At 40.6% G+C, this 22,781-nt stretch overlaps 1 long non-coding RNA gene across 1 annotated transcript in view; it reads right to left on the bottom strand.

Annotated features, from left to right (window-relative positions):
* Positions 1 to 592: 592 nt before the first annotated feature.
* LOC147747841 (uncharacterized) overlaps positions 593 to 22,781 on the bottom strand; it is a 492,480-nt gene continuing 470,291 nt past the window's right edge. Inside the window, exon 3 of the long non-coding RNA XR_015308438.1 lies at positions 593 to 626. This is a non-coding gene — a long non-coding RNA (uncharacterized LOC147747841). The remainder of the gene's footprint in view (positions 627 to 22,781) is intronic.

The following is a 22,781-nucleotide window of genomic DNA, read 5'->3' as shown; positions in this document are numbered from 1 at the left end:
AGGCCATCCACTATACAACAAACAATTGAGGGCCGTAATGGGGTCGATTTTCTCAAAATACATAGGTGTGACACAGTGCAGATTCCTCCAAATTGTAGATTTTGTGTGGATTTAGGCTTCCCTAAAATGGAGGCATCCTTATTTTTTTTGTTGCAAAAGAATAGCTTGGCTTATGCCAGGAGTGGTCGACGGGACATCTAGCAGTGGTGGAGCTTACATATGGGAGCATGCCGCTCTTGTGGTGATGCTCGATCCACCAATCCAGAACACAGCTAGCAAAACATTCACTAAATTAAGGATTCTTTCAAGATTTACTCTGAAAAACTTGCTTTTTTCAGAAATAGCAAATTGGGGTGCAATAGGATTAATAATGAAAGAAACAGTTATTTGCATTCAAATAGCTTCAGTCGGTACTATTTGGAAAGTTATTCACTCTATTTGATCCCGTCATTACCCATATAATATTTGTGTGAAAATGATTCCTTGTAGAAAAAAATACATTTATAAACAAATTATGACCATACCTGAAGTTGTGAACGATTTTGGAGGTTTGATGGTCAGTGCATTGGTGGCTGGGAGCACCTTATTAGTTGGTGTTACTGTGCTGGTAATGACACCTTCAGGATCTGTGAGGAGGCAGGAATACAGGTTTTATAGACAGAGACAAAAGCAATAAAAAATGTACATGAATCTAAGAGTGGGACTTTCTTTAACTAAGAATATTGAAGTCAACGGCAAAAGGAACCTAGGGGCATATTACCAAGCAATAGCGATAATTATCGCTATTGCTTGGTTAGAGACAAACATTTACCGCAGCGCTCCCGCGATTTTTACCGCAAATAAACCTTGGTATTACCAAGGTTTAACGCAAATGCGGTAAAAATCGCCGCAAAGCATGAATATCGCTGAAAAGTCAGCGATATTCATGCATTAGCGAGCTAATGCTCTTAGCCATGTTATCCACCTCCCATTGGATTACATGGCTAAGAACTGCTCAGGGCAGGTGTTAGCTTTTGGAGATATTCCCGCTTAGAGCGAATATCTCCAAAAGTTGGTAATAGGAGATAGCGATGTTAGCGACTGTTTTCAGTCGCTAACATCTTGGCACGCCCACTTTGCATCTCATTAGTGATAAATATCACTGACATGCAAAGTGGGGCCCAAGATGGTCGGTATCTCCTACTAGCTGTCGCTAACTGGTGTTAGCGGCAGCTAGGTAATAGGGAGATAATTTTATCTCCGCTTTCTTGGCTTTTAAAGCCAAAAAAGCGGAGATAAACCCCCTTGATAATATGCCCCCTAGTTGCAAAAAAAGTCTCCTACGGAGTACTGGACGAGATATCAGATTGTCATGTGGGAGTAGCTTGCCTTATCTTGTTTTTTACTTTAGATTTTTGTGTAAGTACTGGAGAGTTACACCTAGCTTATTCAGAGAAGCGCTTTTGCAAATGTTATCCCTTGCTAGTTCAGGCCAAACTGCGGCTAGTTGAGCTGACCAGCTTCCCCCTGTGTTGAAGATAGCACAGAAAAGATCTTAGTCAAAGAAAGAAGACTATTTCTTGTGACATCACACATTTCATATTAAGGTGCATTGGAAGCGCAGGAACAGCTCATTTCTTGGGATAACTCGGTTGCATGACACATCTATTCTGCTGCGGTTTAAAACATACAGCAGTGTTTTAAAATCTCAAAAAAGGCAAGGGACGTATCTCTCTGAATGTTTTTTATTATGAATACGTTTCTATTAATTAAACTTATCTAATGAAAGATTTTATCAGTAATCTTGAGAACTGGATTCCACCAAATATAAGTTTTGCTATACACATAAAAAGCTTTACCTGTATGAAAAACTGTTTTTGTACCTGAGTGGCATAGGCAACTTTTTCTGAATGACATTATTTTCCAATAGAATTTAGAGTATCTTAAGAGAATGGTGTATCTATCTTATTTTCTTTCACGCTCCACGAGGAAGCAACATCGCTATGTCACCTTTGAAACAAAAAGTGTAAGATACACCTCACTCACAAACTAGCTATATTGTTATAGTTATTATGTAAAACCAGAAGAGGGAACGTTTGTGATCTTGATCAATATTAATATCATTCCAGTGAAATGAAATGTAGCTTAATAAAACATTTTATTTTGAGCAAGTGCACTAACAAATGTAATAATTGTATGGTATTTCCCTGGTACAGTATAGAAAGAAATCACTGCTCACAACCTGACAGATTCCCTGTCATGATCACTTTGTGGAAGAAAACAGCAAAGAATACATGCCCAAGGCCCTTCGAGGAGTTTTTTCACAGCACATATTTAACCCCCTTGTGCACTATGTTTTGTTACATATCTTTGTCCATAACTTCTACGCATAAAAACAGCTTGATATAAAAAGTATAAGTCAATGCATCAACAGTAAGATGAAACTTATTACTGTTATTGAGGCAAGGACATTGCGACCAACTCTAGGCTTCACCTCTTCTAAAATATGACATCTGCAAGCACACAACAATAGGTATAAAAAGCATATTACACTTACCACATCTGCATATATGCAATATTAGTAAAATATCAATATTCTTTTTTATACATATTATATTTGTATTTAGAATGAAATGTTTTTATCTTTTACGGTCTTCAGATACGGCCCTAGTTATCATTGTACAAACTCTTATATTTTCCTTCCGCTCACTACTTTGAGTCCTAAATACTTATTAGCTTTTTTGCTCCTTTATATTTATAGAAAATGTTTCTTTAATCAGGTATTTGATATTTGGAGAACTCCAGACTTGTTTCAGTGGATATTCTCATCTTGAAATGATTTGGCCTGATATATAACCTTTGTGCAGATTTATCACCAGAACCATTAAACCGTAAGCAAATAATGTCAAATGATGCCCTATTGACCGGCATTAATTCTAGCTGTCTCTCGATTTTCTATAATGTAAGATGCAAGTAGCTCCATGGCAAAAATGAAATGTAGCAGAGACAAGGCATAGAACTGACAGGTTTGTCGCTCTAGACAAGCACCTGTAGAAATTACTGTCTTAGTTGGCACCTTGGCACATGCATCTGTAGATTAGGTGCATTGAAATATTTTTAAAGCTCCTAAAAATAAATTACCTCAAAGTATACTCTAGACAGCACAGTGAATCTCTTTTGTTTTCAAACATATCTTTATTGGGATTTCATATGCTATAAAGACAGTAGTATGGCTCAGCCAATATTGATACATACATTGATAAAGAAATGAAGGACACCCCTTACGGGAATCACAATGAACCTCTAACTGGTTTCTCTGCATCAGTAGATCCCAGATAAAAAGGAGCATCGATATTTTATTAATGCTAATCAACTTAAAAATCTGCTTGATGTCATTCCTTCCATTCTTACCCTTAATGCAGTCTCCCTGTGTCTTATGTGCCATTTTTACAGTCAGTTTCTAAAGATGAATAGAATAAACCTTTGCCAATATATTGATGAGAAGCATCAACAAACAAACCAAATTTAAATTATGACATTTCATAGGCCTTCCATTCAAATCAACACAATTATACCATGCCTCAGCAAGTCAGTGATCTTCATATCTTCTTGGCAGGTATTACACAGTAAGGAAAGTTTGAGGAAATGGTCTTCTTCAAATTGTTAACATAATTCTGTTGTGAAGCCATCAACATCAGGCCAGTTAAGAGTTAGTCTTGCTTATAGTTTCTTCAACTTCCTTTTCAAGAATACTAAGTTCCACGAGATTTTAATGTATTTATGTATGTATGTACATGTGTATGTATGTTTTATAATATACATTTCTTTATTGACATTTTCATAATACAGGAAAACAAGAGTAATACAATTTGTTCTGACAAAGCATTCCACTTTAAACAGAAATACTAGACTAAATAAGATTCCAAGAGGAACAAAACGATCCTAAGAAAAAAACATACAGTAAGGAACAAAAGAGCCATCTCTCTTAACCAGAACAGTTTAAGCAATGTCTGGGGTAACCGTCCACACAAAACATGAGCCCCACAAACAAAAGCATTACGCCACATGCCCCAAACACTTCATCCCAAAATCTAATCACAAATGTAGGCACTCCAGGTGCTATTCCAATAGAACAGATAGCAGTCTCACGCAAGAAGGAAGACAGTTAGAGTTCACATAGGTTCAAAAAGGGACCCCAAACCTTGTTGAATACCTGGATTTGATCTTGAACCTTATAAATTCGACATTCATATGTAGCCAACCAGTAAAACGTCTTGATGTGTGAGCACCTGTGCTGTATGCCAATGCCGTAATATCAGGATCTTAGTCACCATAAGATCTTTCCGCATCTATCTTACTCTAGTGGGCTGTCGTGCTATACAAAGCTTTTAAGTCATCTAACAAGACCAGTCTGTCTGACTCCTCAAAATAAATAGAAATATTTGAAAACATGTCTCCTATACATACTCCTAGTAGGCAACTAGTGTAGGGTATGACCATGATATATGGTACAAATTACATGCAATGTCCTGACAACTCCAGCATACCATACTAGGAACGAAACGTGCCCTTTACAATTTGAATGAAGACCAATACTAAGTATGCAGGATTTTGAAGTAAGGGCACTTTAAGCACACTCCTCTGAGTGAGCGATCATGATACTCTAAAATGTCTTTCCAGTCACCCTCATAATACTCTACATCCAACCACTCCTGCCACTAGGATCTAGCCGCATAGCAAATATCATGCGATTAAAGATCGCCAATGAGAATTTGGTACATATTAAACACACCTCCCCTGGATGAGCCCCAAAACCTGGGGTAGTCTAGAATCGGCAAAGGCAATAGATGAATCCGATCTGGCCCAAGTTTACATCTCAAACAATGCTGCACTTGCCAATACCTTCAGAGCTGTGACTGGGGGGCTAGAACTCAGATTTTAACATCTCAAAGAAGCAAACTAATTCCCATCAAGAATTAATTGTTTTAAAGCCTCAATCTTTCCTTAGAGTCATTTGACCGACTGTTGGGCCACAGCGATTCCCTCATTGTACCAGAGTGGCACGTCTTTATGAATTTTTCTATCAACTCTCAGGAGTCTTACTTCAAACCCGAGCCCTTTCATGTGTAGCCAAAAACATCCTGTGGAGTTCTCCTATCTCAAAACCTCATACTTGGACCAATTTATCTTACACCTGGACAAGACTGAATAAGCCTCATTTAGAGACATGGGTTGGGGAACAGAGGAGTATGGCACATTCAATGTCAATAAGATATAATCTGATTATAACAAGCTCTTGGAAGCACCAACAGACATTTCCACTCTCTGTCCAAGGGGAGGCTGACAAATAGTCACCGACAATGGTTCAAGTGCGTAAAGGAACACAAAAGTAGACACTGGGCAACCCTATTGGGTACTGCCCAAAATATGGAAGGGCTTCGATAACTGCAAATGAAACAACCTCTTATCTGGCCTATCTGATTTCAAAGTGGTAATTACTCAAAAATAGACATTTCCCCATGAGACAAAGATTTATCACAGAAACTGCTTTCTTTCTGGTTGTTTTTATTTATCTAAACATTTATATTTCTTAATTTTTATATACTTTTAATTAAAATAATTTAAGCTCATGTGATCATAAAACATTTACAGATAAAGACAAATTCATATCAGCATTTGAATTGAAAAAAGAAAATAGAAATTAGGATCTCTCAGTTTTAATCCTAGTTTATATAACACCCATACGGCACCATCATCCTTCCATTCTCACCTGTCATTCTCATCACAGATACTATGTAAATGTAAATGTACATGTATTTATATAGCGCAAATCACTGACCGAGGTCGGTATCAAAGCGCTTGCTTAGGGAACCCGTCCTGGTATTCCCCTGTGAGATAACCCCAGCAGGGTATCCACAAGGTGAAAGCCAGGCATCCCGCCGCGAGGGGCCGTTGTGGAGATTAAGCAAGCTATTGCCCAGAGTCGCAGAGTGTGAACCCGTGAGTCGAGAAGGCACCGGAGCAAGAATTATCAAGTCCGTGGAATTCATCAAACTATCAATCATACCACACAAAAATGACAATAAAAACACATCTGTGACGATAAGGGAAAGCCTTTACTATCTCGCCTCAATAAGTAGTGATAATAAAAGGGACGAGGAACATTGGAAACTAAAAATAATTTTTGCCTTTGGTTGTAGAATTACTTCTTAAAAGATTATTTGATTGATGACATTGATCTGGATAATGTAGTACCTTTTTGAACCAGAGATAATTCCACGTTTAAAAACGTATGTAGATCTCATTAATTATTGTTGTTTTCTTTATTTTGGTGGAGTCTTTTCACATTTTCATCTTTCACTTATTTATTTTATGCACATCACAATAAGGAATTAACTTCACTGCTTTCACCATTTAGAGCACACTGGGGATCTTTAAACTCCTCTGAGTTATGTTTCACGAAAATTTCTTTACCTAAACACGGGAGTAGGTGTATCAGGAGCATTAAGATGACGCCAGCAAACTCCTTGTCTTATGGGCGTCTTATAAGATGAATTTATAACAAGTTGACTTATTTTCAAAAGTATTGTAGAGAACGACATTCCCCAGTTCTATGTAAATCATTGTTGTATTATTGCAGAGAACCCCCAGGCCACTATACAGATGTAAAGTAATATTTTCTTGGTCCTGAAGAAGGTGATACAAAACTGTTGTTTTCATCAAAATGTGCGTAGACCAGAGATCACACATCTGGGAGCCATACCCGAGAATTAAACAAAAGAAGAACTAAGCAGAAACAAATTGAATGGACTTGTGAATGTTTAATTCTGATTCTCATAATTATGATGGATAGTAACAATGAGTAGAACCTTGTCACAGATGTGTTTTTATTGTCATTTTTGTGTGGTATGATGATAGTCTGTGTGATGAGAATGACAGGTGAGAATGGAAGGATGATGGTGTCGTATGGGGGTTATATAAACTAGGATTAAAAGTGAGAGATCCTAATTTCTATTTACTTTTTTCAATTCAAATGCTGATATGAATTTGTCTTTATCTGTAAATGGTTTTATGATCACATGAGCTTAAAATATTTAAAAAGTATATACAAATTAAGAAATATAAATGTTTTGATAAATAACAAAAACTAGAAAGAAAGCAGTTTCTGTGATAAGTCTTTGTCTCATGGGGAAATGTATATTTTTGAGTAATTACCACTTTGAAATCAGATAGGCCAGATAAGAGGTTGTTTCATTTGTATTTACCCTTCCCCCCCCCTCCTCTTAGGCATTGAATTAACTGGGGGATACCTTTTGTGTATAGAGGGCTTCGATAACTGGCCTTGATGGTCAATCTGGCCCAAGGGAGCTGAGTATAGCCACTGGATTTTGGACAAAAAAGCGAGGACCTATCCCTGCCCTGCTTAAGGTGCGGAAAAGATATCCCCACTCAACCTGGTCAAAAGCCTTCCCAGCATCTAAAGACAGCAGCAGCTTATCATCTGAATCACTTCGAACTTGGCATATTACATTGGACAAAAGGCGGGTATGATTGCAGGAAAAATGCACAGGCACAAAACCAACCTGAGAGCTATGTATCAAGCTAGGTAGGGCTTTCTTGAGGCGGGTTGCTAGGACCTTGGCGAGAGTCTTCACGTCTGCATTAATGAGCGATATAGGATGGTAAATCGCACAATTAGTAGGACCCTTATCACGCTTCAAGATAAGGCTGATAAGCACTCTATTAAACTCCGGCTGGCTGACAGCAACACCCTCAAGCTTCTTAAAAAGTCTATAAAGTAGTGGGAACATCAATTGTCTGTTAATATTATAAAAATTAATCGGGCAACCATCATTTCACAGGGATTTGTTGTTGGGCATGCTTCTAATAACCATCAAAATGTCCGCCTTCGTGGTCTCCCCTCAAGGAGTTGTCTACCATCCCCAGACAATGAGGGGAGGCAAAGATCCCGCTAGAAATCCAGTTAAGAGGCAGCATCAACATGAGCCTCTGTGCTATAAAGCACAGAGAAGAAACGTGCAAATGTTTCCGTAATCTTTACCGGCTGTGTTAGCTGTCCTTAAGCCTCGCTACGGATTGCTGGAATGGCAGAACTGGCCTCCCGTTGGCATATTCTTGCTGCAAGAAGCCTGCCTGCCTTTGTGCCTTGCTCATAATGATGTCACTTCAGGCAAAGCAGGGCATATTCTGCTTACATTGTAAGATGCGTATTGAGATCATATTTTGCTTGCTCCAAACGACGTAGAAAGCCGTTGTGGGGGGCCGTACATAAGACTCTCTGAGATTATGTACCCCCTGTCTAATCGAGTTTGTGTTTCTTGTTTGCATGTCGCTGAGTCACGCATGGTGGCCCTCCCTGCTGCCACAGTATCTGCTCAGAAGTCATAGAGGATTCATTATCTTATAGGAATTGACGTAGATGTCCAATAAGTGAGAGATTCAACCACCAGTGCTTGGATGCAGGAGACACATGCTCCAGAACCATCAGGATATGATCAGAGATTCCCCTGGTTCAATAATATATACACTCAGAAAGACCAATGAAGTGTAAGACATTAGAAAGAAATCTATCCGAGAACAAGTTCCATGAACACAGGCGATAGGTGTATACTCCCTATAGCTAGGGTGTGTCAAAAGGCCAGATATTTAAAGACAGGATCATTCAGTACATCATGCAAGATCGCTCTATCCTTGGCAGTAGTTCTATCCATTGGGCCAGAACGATCTAAATGGGGATCAATTGCTACATTCCAATGCAATCAAATGATTGCCTTGGTGGAGCCAAACTCCATAAGCAGTCTGGATAACATTGTAAAAAAGATGCCTGATCTTGATTGGGGGCATACACTGACCCCAGAATCAAAATCTGATCCATAGTTTTTAATTCTATGAACATGTAACGACTTATCCGCGTCTTCATGACATTGACCTGCACTGATTTGAGGTACAGGATGTCAACTCCATACCTTTTCAAAGGAGATCGAAAATTAGAAAGGGAGGCAAGCAGAATACTATCACTAACCGCCAGGCTGCATTGCGTTGCGCAACAGGGAGGGAGCAGGAAAGCTCAATATTTTTAAAGATATAGCTCTCTCCTCCCATTCGCCTTGCGCCGGCGCTGATTACAGCTGCCGTGCGGTAGGGTGTGTGCATGAGCGTAGCATATGTTTGTACATGAAGGATTCCCTTCCTGTATAAAATACTATGCTAGGCCTGATGCAAAGCTTTTCCCACTTTGCATACGTACCTTGCGCCTAATTGAAAAGGGCGCAGTTTTCTCACGCTAAACCTAATCTACTTTATTTAGCAAACTGGGTTTAGCGTGATAAACCTTGGGTGGTTGCATAGGAACGTCCATTCTCCACCCTTTGAACGCCCCCATGGCACAAAGTAATGCGGAACATCTCTGTGCGCTTCTTCGCATTACTTTTCCGTTATTTCCAACGCTTAGCAACTTTAGCGCTTGAAAGTAAATAGGGAAATAAATATTTTGCGCCGATTTGCATCACTTTTGTGATGCAAATCTTCAACTTCCGTTAACTTCCTGCGCAGGTGCCACACTTCACTCTTATACCAGGATTAGTTTTCAGGGCATCAGGAGCACATCCACAGCCTCAACCCTATGATCCATTTCATCAAGCCGTTTATGCAGAGAGCTAAGATCTGGTTCCAGGAATTTTGCTGTGGACTTGGAGGCAGATTTACAAGCCCCTTGCTCCCCTTTTACGTTGCCGTTGCGTCACTTTTGTGACGCAGCGGCGGCGCAAAAGAAGTGCCATGGTGCGGGGTACTTACAATGTGACGCATCTGGGAGATGCGTCATGTTGTAAGGCCCTGTGCCAGAAGGAGGCGTTCCAGGGCAGGGGGGGGGGGCGTTCCGGCGCAGGAACGCCCCCTAAAAGTGGCTGAGTGAAATCTACAAGATTTCACTCAGTCACTTTGGGGCCCATGCTGCGTCAAAACCCTGCGCCTGCTTGAAGCAGGCGTAAGGATTGACGCAGCATTAACAATACAGGGCCCCCCAGAGCCTTGCTGGAGCTGCGTCGTGCTTGCGACGCAACTCCAGCAATCCGCCGCTTTTAAGGCACATATGCGTCACGCATCTGTGCCGTTTTTGCCCATTGGTGCGCCGCATTGTAAATGCGGCGCATCAATGGTGGCAGAGGCATGGCGCACAATAAGTGGCGCATCCCTGCTGATATGAAGGGATGCACCACTTATTGTAAATCTGCCCCTTCGTGTCTGCATGTATTCGATCTATTGTCTCTTAATTCTTGTAAGTTCCTTCATTGACGTTTTCAAGGTGAAATCCGCCATGTTAGTACGAATAGGGGGTTAATGCTCCAACATTTGTTAGAATGAAAATTCCTGTAAGAGGTCACAACACGGTAAGTGGTCAACAGTTAATCAGACATGTGAAAACTTTACCCCAAATGTAGGAATGCTGCAAACGGGTAGGTAGGACTCATGCGTTAGGGTCTACCAGAACTTTCAACTGTAGGTCGAGGAAAACTACAGGGGAGGACCACCAACCTGGACCTGAAGTCACTACCCCAAGCAATGTCAGAATGCCAGCCTCAATGGTAAACAAAAGGGGGGTAAAAAGTCAGCTCCTGGATCCCCAGTCCCAGGTTGCTATCTGAGGGGCCAAGTACTCTCAATCCCCTCATATTGTGTGCAGACAACCCCACCTACTTAACTGCTGTTGCGTAGGATAGAAGCTGACCCCCGCCCGGACCAATACAAGAAATCAATAGACAATCCAGATGGTGATCTCCCACTCTTTAACAATCACTGCAGACGAGGGAGAACCCTGATTCCAATGGATTTTTGAAGGTTCCCAAACTGATGTGAAGGCTAACCATCTTGGGCACCTTCATCGCTTCATAGCCCTAACGGGAATCAGCCATGTTGTGCCCAACTGCCCGTCCGACTCACTCTATATTTATTTATGTATATATGTATGTATGTATGAATATATGAATGCATGTTTGTATATGGTATATCCTTAACGCAAGCCAAGCCAAACTGCAGTGTACGCTATTCATGGTCAAAGCCAAGCATAAAATCAACAAGTAACAGGAGATTGGGCTGGGTTCAGGATGATTAATGCATTGTGAGGTGGTGTTCTTTAAAGAGGTGAGTCTTCAATGCTTCTAAATTGAAGCAATGTTGGGGGATTCCTCCAGAATATTGGGTGCATAGATGGAAAAGGCCTGCTGTTTTGTGTTTTTCTTTTTTATACTTCTTAGACTGCATTTTGCTGGTGTCCTGGCTGTGGTGTGCTGAGATCCACCTGAAATGGTGAGCTTGTCTGCAAGATAAGTGGGTTGTGATAGCTTTGTAAATGATGCAGCGAGTTTTGAAGATGGTATGGGCCTCTCAGGGAAGCCAATGGAGTTCTATCAGGATTGGGGTGATGCGGGTATATTTCTGCGGTACACAGTCAAAATATCGAGTAGGAAATATCGACCTACCATAATATCGAGTCTGAAATATCGAAGGTGCATAATATTGAAGGCAAGAATATCGTAGGACAGAATATCGACCCAAGGTAAGTAATATCGAAATACTTAATATCGATGTAAGTAATATCGAAGTTAGTAATATCGATAGCATATATATCGATGTTATTAATTTCGATGACACTAATATCGATATTTGTATTATTGTATAGTTTTTTATGATGTATGTGTTATATGTTTAATTTAAGTATTTAAAATAATTACTATTGTATGTGTATAAATTTTATATAATATTAAATAAATTTAAAAGTAAATTTTATGTTTTTGTACCGGAGCGGGTTGTGGGTTTATAGGGTAATAGGGTGGGAAGTAATTTTATTATGCTAAATTGATTAGTAATTAGTAGGATTTATTAATAAATTATAATTAATTGGTAATTATGTGAAAATAATAGGAAAATAATTTTAATTAATTTATTAATTGATATATATGTTCTGTAGCGGGTTGTGGGTTTATAGGGGAATAGGGTGGGAAGTAATTTAATTATGGTAAGTTTATTAATAATTAGTAGGATTAATTAATTAATTATAATTATTTGCTAATTAATAATCATTAATTGGGAAAAATTTAATTAATTAATTGATATATATTTTCTGTAGCGGGATGTGGGTTTATAGGGGAATAGGGTGGGGAGTAATTTAATAATAATTAATTAATTAATATATGTTTTTAAATATTTATAATTAATTAATTGGCAAATAATTAATATTAATTCGTTAATTAATTAATATAAATTTGTACATATTTTAAATTAGTAATTAATTGGTAATTAAATAATGTTAATTATTTAATTACATTAATTAGAGTAATTTATTTATATATATACTTTTTAGTTACTGTTAATTAATTAATTGGGGAAAAATGATATTAATTATTACATTATATTAATTACAGCTAATGTGCTAATATATTTACTTTATTGTTATTGTTAATTAATAATTAATTGCTAATTAAATAATATTAATTAAGTTTGGGTAAAGGAGTATTTTTAGGGTTCAGGGTCAGTTTTGGGTTTTTGGGTAAAGTGGTATTTTAAGTGTTCAGGGTCAGTTTTGGGTTTTTGGGTAAAGTGGTATATTTAGTGTTCAGGGTCAGTTTTGGGTTTTTGGGTAAAGGGTTTTTTTAGTGTTCAGGGTCAGTTTTCAGTTTTTGGGTAAAGGGGTATTTTTAGAGTTCAGGGTCAGTTTTCAGTTTTTGGGTAAAGGGGAATTTTTAGTGTTCAGGGTCAGTTTTCAGTTCATGGGTAAAGGGTTTTTTTTAGGGTTCAGGGTCAGTTTTCAGTTTTTGGGTAAAGGGGTATTTCTAGGGTTCAGGGTCAGTTTTCAGTTCATGGGTAAAGGGTTTTTTTAGGGTTCAGGGTCAGTTTTCAGTTTTTGGGTAAAGGGGTATTTTTAGGGTTCAGGGTCAGTTTTCAGTTCATGGGTAAAGGGTTTTTTTAGGGTTCAGGGTCAGTTTTCAGTTTTTGGGTAAAGGGTTTTTTTTAGGGTTCAGGGTCAGTTTTCAGTTTTTGGGTAAAGGGGTATTTTTAGGGTTCAGGGTCAGTTTTCAGTTTTTGGGTAAAGGGTTTTTTTTAGGGTTCAGGGTCAGTTTTCAGTTTTTGGGTAAAGGGGTATTTTTTGGGTTCAGGGTCAGTTTTCCCTACTGTTCCACTCTCTGGAGTAGGAATAGTAATTTTTACCCTTACGCTATCCAACGTTTTATATAATTAATTTTTAAAATATCAAATGTTTATTTTATTTTTTATATTACTTACATTTTTTTTATGTTATTGTTTTATGTTTGTAAATGTATTAGTAAATTAGAATATATTTCTTTAATTTATAAATTAGTAAATTAATTATTAATACTTATTGTTCAGTGCATACATATTACATATTTACAGTATATATTTAATTAATGTATTCTTAATATATATGTATTATTTATTACTTTTAAACATTATTAGATACTTTTAAATATGTTTATTTTATTTATTAGTCTTATAGACTTAATTTTACTTTTATATATTTTTAAAAAAAACGATATTTTTAACATCTATATTTTTTACATCGATATTTTTTTTCTCGATATTTTTGTACTTACCATGTTGTAGATAGGATGTCGATATTTTTGCCCTCGATATTGTTGACTCGATATTCTTGTAGGTCGATATTTCTGTAGTCGAAATTCTGTCAGTGATTCTATTTCTGCAGGCCCTAGTTGAGACGTGCTGCAATATGTATGATCCCCTAAGGGGGGCCAGTGTGGCATCTTGGAGGCCATAGAGTAGGACAGTACCACCATCCAGATGCAAGAGAACGAGGGCTTGAACAGCAGTTCCAAAGTCACTTTCTGGAATAAATGGTTTGAATTCCTTTAGAAAAGAGAGCTAGTACCAGGCAGACTTTGTTATTTTGGCAATTAATACCTTGAGGATGAGGTTCTTGTCCAGGGTGACTTGGTATGTGTTGAAAGTTGGGGTTCAAGTGCTCATGGTTCATGTCATTGAGCCAGGTTTGTACTCTATCTTGTTGTTGGTAAAGACGTGAACCCCTGCCCTGAGTGCCCAACTCTACTGTTGTCTGGATCCCAAATGCTAATATTTTTTGTCATTGGCATGTGCACCATGACAGACCATTTTTCCCTGTGTCACTAGAGCGAGGTCTACAGGCTCACTTACCTATCATCTATCCAAAAGCTCCACTGCTGTGTGCTTAACTCACCTATGGCCTACATAAGGTACACTTTAGAGCGCTGCACAGCGCAGTAGTGACTCTGCGTTAGTTGTATGTGTACCTGAGAAGGTAAAGTACAAGGATGGAGCAGTACTGTGCAGTCCATATGGGGTTAGTATATGTGATGGGTGTATGTATGCCTGAGAGGAATATATTAAATTAGAGAAGTAGTGCTGTGCAGGGAAAGCATGTGCTGGATGTATGTGTGCTTGCGTTAAGTAAATTACATAAAGGGTGAAGTGTTGTGCAGCGCACGCACAGGGATCGAGTGTGCTGTCAGTGTGTGAGTTTGTAAATAACACACCCAGGTTAAAGATAGAAAAGATTCAGAACTGAACAGTGCACACAGATTGAACATGTGTACTGAATGCATGTGTACAGGTAAGGGTACAATGCATAAAGGCAGCAGTGCAAGACCCAAAGTGTGCTGTGAATGTACACTGAGTGAGCGTGCCTGATATTTCTCCATGTATGGAGGTCAATGGGTTCCACTTTGGGAAGCCCAGGCCTGCCTGGTGAAAACACGAGGAGACGAGGAATTCCCCCAAGCAGATTTGAGGGGCATTGAGCTGGGTGGGGACACAAAGAAGGTAAAAGGAAGAGACCCTCTTTACACTGCACTGGGTGGCCAAGGCCTCTTATTCTCCCTTTTGGGTGAGGAGACATCACCTAGGGAAACCAAGACCACCTGGCCTAGAGCCTGGTGCACCAGCGCCAGCCTGCTTGCCAAGACCCGTGTGCCCTGTGAGGAAAAGGAGAGCTTTGGGGGCGCAAGGTCCAGTGGGGAGCCCTACCCTGAGGACTTCCTGTTCGAAGTGTGAGGATTCGGCTGTGCACTGATTGGGCACAAGACTGTTTTCAGACATGTGCCAGGGGAGGACTGCTGTTGACTGAGCAAAGTTTCGGCCTCTGTACGGAGGGCACCGAGCCCACACAACCTTGTTGTGGTGACTCCGTATGCCAGAGGTGGTCAATGGCAAAGAAGTTGTATGACCTGCATTCCAGGACTCATAAATGCCTGAGTGGTGACTCTATAGGCCAGGGGGCTGCTGTGGAGTGGGAGATTGCATCTGAGGAGTCTATGCTGTGTTCAGAAGGTACTGCGATATCCCCTTCTACCAGAAGGGTCTGCCGAGATCAAATCATCAAAGACTTTGGGCCGTCACCTGGGACTGGAGTGAGGCTGTGAACGCAGGGTCTAGCCACACTAAAGGATCTGCCCTGAGTGATCCACCTAGACCCGGAGGGCACCGAGGAGAGTGACACATCCTTGCTGAACTCCAATCAGGAGCTAAAGTACTGCATTTGCCCCGGTGGAGACGACTTCATGTACTGCATCGCTTACAACTGGAAGCTGCTTTGATCCTTGGGAAGAGCCACCCGGCCACTCTGGAGAGGGAGCCTGCGCCCATCTGACGCTGCAGTGTGCACCGCAAGCAGCCCAACCTCTCCAAGCAGTATCTGATCTTGTGAGGGCCTGCGCTGAGAGCACCTGCAGTAACACTGAAATCTTCCGTGCTGCCGGAGCAGCTAAGACTTGAACTAGGGCCTGTGGGCACCGAGAGATTCACTGATGAAGGTGCTGAGGCACCATAGTAACTTTTGACAAAAAGCCTGAAGAGTCAAATGAAACTCTTGAATGTGGCCTCATAGTTTACATTCCTTGATACTGCCACCAGTAAATGGGGAATAATCCTTAATACCTTACACGAAGGAGGGTGGGGCAGGGATTTGCCAGACAACTACTAGAGATTCAACCTCAAGGGGGATTGTGATGTTGCTTTTGAATGTTGCATTTTTTGCTTTCGTAGAATTAGAAATAAAATACTACTTTGTCTTATAAAAGCCAGTATTTGGCTGGACATCGATTCATTGTTCATTCTGTTTGCACTTTGGGTAATGAGTTGTGTTCACTGATCTGTATCTACATGCCCCCACCACAGAGAGAGTCTTGATTTGATTGCTTGACCACCACTACTGCTGTGAATCAAATCCAGAAGTGGTACTTGGCTCAGTTAAGCGGGATCCATAGTAGGTCATGTCTGAGACATCAGAGGTAAAAGGCTTCAACCACCACGGTTAGGCCCAGTAGCCCCTGCTTGCCTTGTGGCCATCTGAAAGGGGTTCTGACAATTATTTATTTTTCATGGCAAAGATCATAAATTCTGTTTTCATTGGATTGAGTTTCAGGTAGGAGCTGGTCATCCAGGTCTGGATGATGTGCAAATAGCGTTTGAGGCGTTGGATGTCTGAAGCGGGGGAGACTTGAGTTCTCCAGATGCACAAAGAAGATCAAAGTAAACAAGGAAAGTATCCAATAATTATTTTGCTAAAATGTAATCTTTAAAGACATCATTTTATGAATCTAAGAATCTGTAATATATGCTGGATATTGCAACATTTGAACTTTAGCCAGGAGTGATAAACACTTTTAGAGGCTTGTACTATTTCTAGATTTGACACTAATGGCTAACCTGAACAATCTGCTCATTCACATTATACCTGCCTATTACTATAGACTGCATGCTGGGGCAGTAAACTAATTAAAGAATTCAACGTCTTTGTTATTTGTTGTAAAGATACAAAATATTCCCCACTCTTTCAACCAGCATATTTCTTCATAAAGTTTATTTTAATTCCGAATCTTTTTTAATTGTATTACCCTTTTATTAGTAGCAAAACAAAGAATTTCCTGTCTCAACATAGCTTTCAAATTCTTCTAGAAGCTCTAAACGTTTCCAGAGTCAACATTTTCTCACATGAATAAAAAAAAAATTTTTTTTAAAGGCTTCATATTCTTTTCATTCATCTCTAAGGGGATTTAGGTTGATATACAAATGGCAGGTGCCTTAACTCTCCCCTTTAAAGTTAATCTTAAAATGAACATCTGCACTGTCTGAAATTAAAATGTCTCCAATGTATCAGTTTTCTAAACCATGCTCTCGATTTCTATAACATTTTTTATACATTGACAAAACTTTTATGGAGGAAAAAGAAAAATAATTTTCCATAGGGTGCACACTTCTGAGAATAACTTTTAATAGATATATTTTGTAAAAATGTATTTTATTTCAGGTTGTCTTAGAGAGCAAGAGTGCATCAGGAATTCACTTAGATAAAAAAACTTACATAAAATTACCACAAACATATATCTGTACTGGATTTAAAACAGACCATTCTTCCCTATGGGAACGGGTAAGGTAACACATGGTTATCCTCCCTACACGCCTCCAGCTATGTGTTTCAGTTGTCCATGACACACTTTCCTGACCTTTCCTTGTACGAGATATCATTGTTCTCTCCTCTGCCTGCAGCCATATATGTGTGATAGTTTCCCCACATATCCTTAGAGCACTGCTTCCTAAATGCTAGTATTGCTACATTCTAATCTCTCAGTGAACTTACAGCCATGCCTCAGGCCTGGGCACCTTCTGTTTCATCTGTTGTATCTCAATATGCCTTTTAGCTCAAAATCAGTGGTACATGCATGGTACGCAGGTTTGTGTAACCCACAGCTTTGCTACACTGATAAGTAATGCCCACTTATGGTCTCGACATCTCCTCGGACTTTCCCTGAGCATTCCTCTACAAATCACATTAACATGAGACAAACTGTCACATGAGTACAAGGAACACTTTTCACAAACCCATTAGTGGCATTATACTTTCTGTAATTTTCAAAAAATATATAGGTATGGTACACAACTTTTACAACTAAGATCTCATCCACAAATTTTCAAAAGCATATCTCAAGTGAACTCCAACAATCAATCAATTCCACGAGATTTCTCAAATTAAAAAGATGCATAAACGTGTTGTTTTATTGTGCAATTAATCTATATGTGCATGCAATCTTCAACTTCAAACTCCATGTAGTATTGCATTTCCCTTATAGTGTTACATATTCCAATGCATTTCGGAAAGACCCTTACTCAGGGAACACTGAAAATAACGAAAATGAACTTTTTAACAATTTTGTTTTCTAAAAAAACATAGGCAAGTGTAACATGATAATTTATATGGACGTTCAAGCTTGTCACCGGAATGATTGTATGCGAAAAACATGAAATGCACCTCGAATTATTTGTGAAAAAAGTGCCTCGTCAAAGTGCACCAGTGATGAATCAACCACTGTAACACCTAATATAATGCATGAAAGACTCCTTTTAACCCAAAGTGTGCCGAGTGTCTCAACGAGATCCCTAATGACTCACCTATCCAGGAGTGAAACAATTATATGTTAGACTGACTGCAAGCAAGAGGGAAAAGAAAGAAAAGCACAAATACATCCACCACATTCAAGTGCTTCATAGCATCTCAATGCTGTCCAAACCTCATACTGATTGGATGTCCTCAAAAGTATAACTCACATTAAAAGGAGACGCTCCCACATTCCTCTACAAAGGCGTCAAATGCACGAAGCCTGCAAGAGCGGGTGATTGTAGCACTTACTAAGAAATTCGCAATTGATAATCCGAAATCTGGTATTAAGAAAAAAGCTTTTTTTTTTTCTCAAAGACTGGCCCATGGTCGTCATCAATCTGTTCACTATTTTCCATTAGAAGCGAAGGGGTTATTGGGAAATGTCTTTGCTAAATAATATGTATTTATATATAAGAAAATGGTTATTGCGTAGCATGCTTTTTCTACACAGTACCTTGGGTATTGAAGAAATGGATAAGTTTCTAGTTCATTCAATCATTTCCCCTGACAAACCCTTGAATCATTTTGTACACTGAACATACTAGGGTTTAGAGAAAGTGCCCAGGTGGCCCAACGGCCTTGTGAGCCCGCTTTGTGCACCCAAGGGGCACTTTGGTATTACAGAAGGGTCCGCATCTATTATACAGATAGCGCTGGCACACATGTAGAGCCAGCATTATCTCAAGAGGGTGTTGCCTCAATTGCATGGGGTCGTGGCCCCATGCGAATGAGGGAATAGAGGGAATCGCTTCACCTCTGGCCCTGTGCCATGTTATGGACATGGGAGCAAACATAAAGAAGCTGTCAGGAGGCCCACTGAAAGTGAACCACAATAAAGGGCATCCCTCTGAAGTGGAGAGAAGGGGGTCGTATGAACTCCTTAGACATCCCCTTTCAGGCGGGCGCAGTCCCTCACTGTATCCGCTTGCTACGGTATCTCTAAGTCCTCTTCATGTCGCCTCCACAGTGAAAACTGGAGTGGCTTTGAAGCAGCCATTCTGTATTTTGCATGAATGCAGTGCCTCAAGAGTAGTACGAGTCCGCAGCTGCCCTGGGAGCAGCGCATTCGCTGTAATAGTGCACACTTTCACTGTTTGCACATGGTGCATTTATTTAAAGGTGCGCTGTGTCTCAAACAGGTAAAGTGTAACCTATATGTGATAGGGCCCCAGATTCAAAACAAAGTGGACCTGCCCAGAAATGTAGTTGATGTTTTAAAAATCAATTATTGAATTCCCAGTTGGGATTGGCACAGCCGTGTGTTAAACCATCTGGCCTTTGCTTTGTACTACATTTGCAGTATAGTAAAATCACATGAAATGAAATGAAAATGTGTTTTGTAGAGCGCAAATAGCTGCCCGGAGGCGTCCAAGCGCTATGATTGACAGTGTACAGACAGCGGGGCAATTATCAGAAACAGATGAAAATGAATCTATTTATTAAACAAGAAAGTTTTCAGGTGCTTCCTAAAAGAGGTGAGATCTGAATTAGACCTTAGATACAGAGGTATACTATTCCACAGCCTAGCAGCATTCAGGGAGAAAGAACGACCTCCCGATCTGGACCGTTTAACCTTTGGCACGACAGCACGAAAAGCATTGGTGGACCGTAGCTGTCTGCTGGGGAGGTAATGGGTAATTAAGGAGCGACTAATCGCTGGACCGGTTCCCCAGAATGACTGATGGGCGACACAAAGGGATTTAAAACCGATCCTTTCCCTAACAGGGAGCCAGTGTAGTTTTATCAATCCGGATTTAACAGAAGTCCTACGGGGAATTTGAAGCAGAGTCCGGGCCGCACAGTTTTGGATCACTTGTAGTTTCCTCAATGTAGAGTCAGGGGCTCCAAGATAGAGTGCGTTACCAAAGTCTAATCTGGAGAGAATCAATCCCTGTACAACAGTTTGTTTTGCCTCAAATGGTAGTAGGGGGAGAATCTTCCTCAGCATTCTAATGAGGCCGAAGCATGTGGCAGAAAGCACAACAGCTTGGTGATCAAACGTTAAGGACTTGTCCAGCCAGATCACTAAGCTCTTAATAGCATCCTTGGGGACTGGAGGGGGGCCCAGGCAGGCTGGCCAAATCGGGCCAACCTCAGATGGAACCGAGCGTCCCAATAGCATAACCTCTGTCTTGTCCCCGTTGAGTTTGAGACAAGACAGGGTCATCCAGCTGTTGACTTCACTCAGGCAGGCCACTAGATCCACCGTGGCCGCAGGGTCCTCGGCCGGCGTCAGAGAGACCACCAGCTGGGTATCGTCCGCATAGGTAACGATCTTAATACCATATGAATGGACAATCCCAGCCAGCGGCCTCATATAGACGTTAAACAACGTCGGACTAAGCGAGGAACCCTGCGGAACTCCACAGTTGGGGGTCTGCTGGTGGAGGTAGTGTTTCCCTAAAAAACCTGAAAGTTTCTATCGGTTAGGAATGACTTAAACCATTTCAACGCTCCTCCTTGAATCCCAATATCCTGGAGTCACTGCAATAAGATTTCATGGTTCACAGTGTCAAAAGCGGCACTCAGATCGAGGAGGATGACTGCCACCGATCCTCCCCGATCCAAGATGCCTCTTGTTTCCTCCAGGACCGCCAATAAGGCGGATTCCGTCCCATGCTTGGGACGGAAACCAGTTTGTGAGGGATCAAGTAGACTGTTCTTCTCTAAAAAAGTAGTCAGAAGGCTGTTGATGTATTTTTCCAGTATCTTACTGACCCACTGGAGCAGGGAAATGGGGCGATAGTTGCTGAAGTTGTTAATATCTATATTAGGTTTCTTTGCGAGTGCTCTCACCCTAGCCTCTTTCCATGCAGATGGAACTGTGTTAATGGAAATTGAGGCATTAAGTACCTCGAGTATGACAGGAAGGATGATATGGCTAACAGCCTTTAAAAAGTTCGGGGGGGCGGGATCACTGGGAGAGCCCGACTTGACCTGGGCCATTAAGGTGGCTAGTAAGTCCAAGTGTAGCAAAGGGAATTTCTCCAGCACAGGTGACAAATTGACTATGATGTCGCGTTTAGAGTACTCCAGGGTGGCTTCTGAGCTATTTAGGCGGATGGATGGGAAAGAAGAATAGATAAGATCTACTTTATTATAGAAAAAAATCAGCCATATGATTACAGCGGGTTTGTAAGTCATCGCTGTTTATAGGAGGCTGGGGGAGAACAGTGAGACTTTATACAATCCGGTAGATCTCCTTAGAGTTAGATCTGGCTTCAGAGATCTTTTGTGTGTAATACCGAGATTGAGCTTTTTGATCTCCAGCTTATAGTCCCTGATGGAATTTCTATATAAAGTTTTATCTGGGTCGGTGTAGCCCAGACACCATCTCCTCTCTAGCCTTTTGCACTTACGTTTAGTCTCCCTAAGCTCCTCAGAGTACCAAGGGGCCGAGATCCTGGCTCTTTTAGCCCGAGTTGTCTTGACTGGGAGTATAGTATTCAAAGATCTGGTTATCCAATCATTGAATGCGTCATTAGCTACCGAGGGATCCGTAGTAATAAGAGGTATTGTAGCTTGTAATTCATCGGCCCACTTGTCTATTGGAAGTTTAGACCAATTTTGTGCGTCCCCTAGTCCTGTCATAAGGGCAGGGGGTTTGTAGATGGGCCAAGTTAACGGGACTAATCGGTGGTCAGTCCACGGGAGCGCAATAGGGGGCTCTACCACCAGATGGGGGCAATTGCTAAATACGGGGTCCAGCAAATGCCCTTTCGTATGTGTAGATAATAGAACAAGCTGGGTTAACTGTAATGCAGACAGACCAGCAATTAGTTCTTGGGCCGCGTGGTCGCCAATATCCTCAAAGTGCATATTTAAATCGCACAGCAGCGTAAAATTTGCAGAGATGGCAGCAAGGTCTGCAACTGCTGAGGGCAAAGAATCTATGAACTGTCGAACCGAGCCAGGAGGGCGGTAGACCAACGCTCCTGAAAAATGTATATTTGGTGACAGCTCCAGACTGAACGACATGCTTTCACAGTCCAGGTGGGAGCGTAGCGACAGATGTAGCTATCTTTGAATACTATTGCTAAACCGCCGCCTTTCCCAGATGAGCGATCTGCCCTTACTATTTGGTAGCCCCGTGGCAATGCTTGTATGAGATCGGGCTCCGAGGACGAGGTTAACCATGTCTCAGTAAAAAAAACTATATCCGAGTTGAGCTCGTCAAATAATAGGGATACTTCTGTTTGATGCTTGGATAAGGACCTACAATTAATAAGAAATATCCAGGATTTATGGTAGCTTTAAGATGAGAGCGGCAATGTTGACAATGCGGGGGCAGATTCAGAGGGTGATACAAGTGGTCACTAAGTTCCTTTACAGGAGGTCT

This window comes from Lissotriton vulgaris, chromosome 1_1 (genome assembly GCF_964263255.1).
Source record: "Lissotriton vulgaris chromosome 1_1, aLisVul1.2, whole genome shotgun sequence".
Classification (NCBI taxonomy): Eukaryota; Metazoa; Chordata; class Amphibia; order Caudata; family Salamandridae; genus Lissotriton; species Lissotriton vulgaris.
The sequence above is the reverse complement of the archived record's forward strand: the minus strand, read 5'-3'. Positions and strand labels throughout refer to the sequence as shown.